Source organism: Oncorhynchus masou, chromosome 18 (genome assembly GCF_036934945.1).
Source record: "Oncorhynchus masou masou isolate Uvic2021 chromosome 18, UVic_Omas_1.1, whole genome shotgun sequence".
In the NCBI taxonomy this organism is placed as follows: domain Eukaryota; kingdom Metazoa; phylum Chordata; class Actinopteri; order Salmoniformes; family Salmonidae; genus Oncorhynchus; species Oncorhynchus masou.
The window spans coordinates 44,155,940-44,158,051 of NC_088229.1; the positions used below are offsets into that span (position 1 = coordinate 44,155,940).

The 2,112-nt window shown below is 38.2% G+C and overlaps 1 long non-coding RNA gene across 1 annotated transcript; it reads right to left on the reverse strand.

The window, feature by feature from the left end:
- Window positions 1-374: 374 nt before the first annotated feature.
- Window positions 375-1,498, reverse strand: LOC135503701 (uncharacterized). Its single transcript, XR_010449988.1, has 2 exons — window positions 1,191-1,498; window positions 375-711 (listed from the first exon to the last, which is right to left on the reverse strand). It is a non-coding gene; the product is annotated as an uncharacterized LOC135503701 (long non-coding RNA).
- Window positions 1,499-2,112: the final 614 nt, after the last annotated feature.

Sequence of the window (2,112 nt, forward strand, 5' to 3'; positions counted from 1 at the left end):
ACTTAAGAATGGGAAGCATAGAAGTATGAGTGGTAGCCTGGTGGTTAGAGCGTTGGGCCTGCAACTGAAGGTTGCAGGTCGAATCCCTCGAGCTGACAAGGTAAAAATCTGTTGTTCTGCCATTGAACAAGGCAGTTAACCCACTGTTCCTAGGCCGTCATTGAAAATAAGAATGTGTTGTTAACTGACTTGCCTAGTTAAATAAAGGTTCAATTTAAAAAAACATGCACACGTAAAACATAACTATCACTTCTTAGACTTGCTTTCAATGACAGATCTTTAACCTTTAAAGAAAGTCAAAACCCATTGACCATTTATTAACGAGTTAAGCCTACCAATATTTATAACTTTAAAAAATATAGCATAAAAGTGGAAACCTTCTGGCCATTTATTAATATTAAATTACAAACATGTTTAACAGTATATAATCTCCTCAAACATGCAATACATAGTGAAAACAATTGAATTGAAGGATACATTGGGAAAACAATTTTAATTGCAGTGACTCAAATCTGTGTAGTTTATCAACGTGAGCCTAGCTAATTCAGAGAAACAGGAGTTCATTTTCTCTACCTTTTTTAACATTACAAGTCAGAATAGAAATTGATAGCAGATTTAACTATTTAAAATACAACACAGCGCCCCATGGCCCCTTCTGTTGTCTTCATCCGTTTCTTTCTTGTTAAGAATTTTCCCATTCTTGAGTCAGACCTTATGGGAATGTGTGGGAGGGAAGAGGAATTTATGACAATTTAGCATAGACAATAGCTACATTACTCTACTCATAAATTCTACCATTTAGGTTTAGCTAGTTATGTTATCACTGCTAGCTAATAACTTGCTAACACTAATAGCTAGCTACCACAGCTGAAAGGGTGAGCTAGTTATCACAATTTTTATAATAAACTAGTAAATTCGTCTTAAAATTGGAACCACTAATTGTAGTGGGCTGACAAAGGATGATAGCAAATTTACCAGCTACCTAGCTAGAGACTAAATATGAGTTTAAAGGTTAGATAGTTAGCTAGCTACCATGCTAATCCAAAAAAAAAAACATTCTAAACAAATTGCATGGAATATCATGTCGATGTTAGCTAACTAGCTAACAAATGTGATCTATTTAGCTATATCATGCCAAGGATCATATCGTGTTAAAACGTCTATATTGAAAAATACGTTTTAAAATTTACCTAATGCTAGCTAGCTAACGTTTCCGAGCCAGCTACTATAGGTAGGACAGAGGTGCTAGCTGAGCAGCGTGCTAAATCCAGCAGAATTTCTGTATTCAAAGGTGAAACAAATTGCATAGCGAATTCACGCTCTCCACCCTGTATCATTTGAACAACATTTTTTTTCACGCAATCTCTTGTCTGGATTTTGCACACTTCTTATAGCCACGTCGTACTGATTATTTACGAGGCACTGTCACATGATGTAAGTGTCAATTCAACATTCTGGGCACGTTCCAGGTCGTCTTTATTTCAAGCACGTTCCACAGATGGACAGATCTCACAGTCGGATGCATTTTTCAGAAACCTACGAATCACACCAATAATATGTATTGAAACCTTGAGCGTTAATTTCTGTAATAAATAAGTGTACCAATGCATCATCAGGGTTTCAAACATGGGGCAAGACACATCATGGCACTTGACCATTGTTCTGAAAACCAACCATTTCTGTTCCTGGGACAGTGCAACAATGCACCACACCCAAAAGTGAGAAAATAACCATTGAAAGTAAGGTTCCATGATGATACATAAGAGTTCAATATTATGTTTTTGTCCACTTTTAGGCCTACTGGAGTTTTGTGACTCTTACAACCTTGGATATTAGTGTAAGCTAGCTTTCTAGTTAGCCTACCTCTGAGTCTGGACTGCGCTGCTGTGACCACATACCAGCATGCAGTCTTCCTCTGATTGCTGTAATCATGGTTCTCTGACCCACCTATGGATTATTGCTTTGGGAATTTATCTATTTTGAATTTCCCTCGCCAAATACCTCCCTCTGGAATACCTGTCGGATTACCCTCCTTGGCTTTCCCGTGGCCTGGTGTACCTCCCGCCTCCTCCCTGCTTATTCACCGGCTAGCTCTACAGCCTCTCCCCTGAA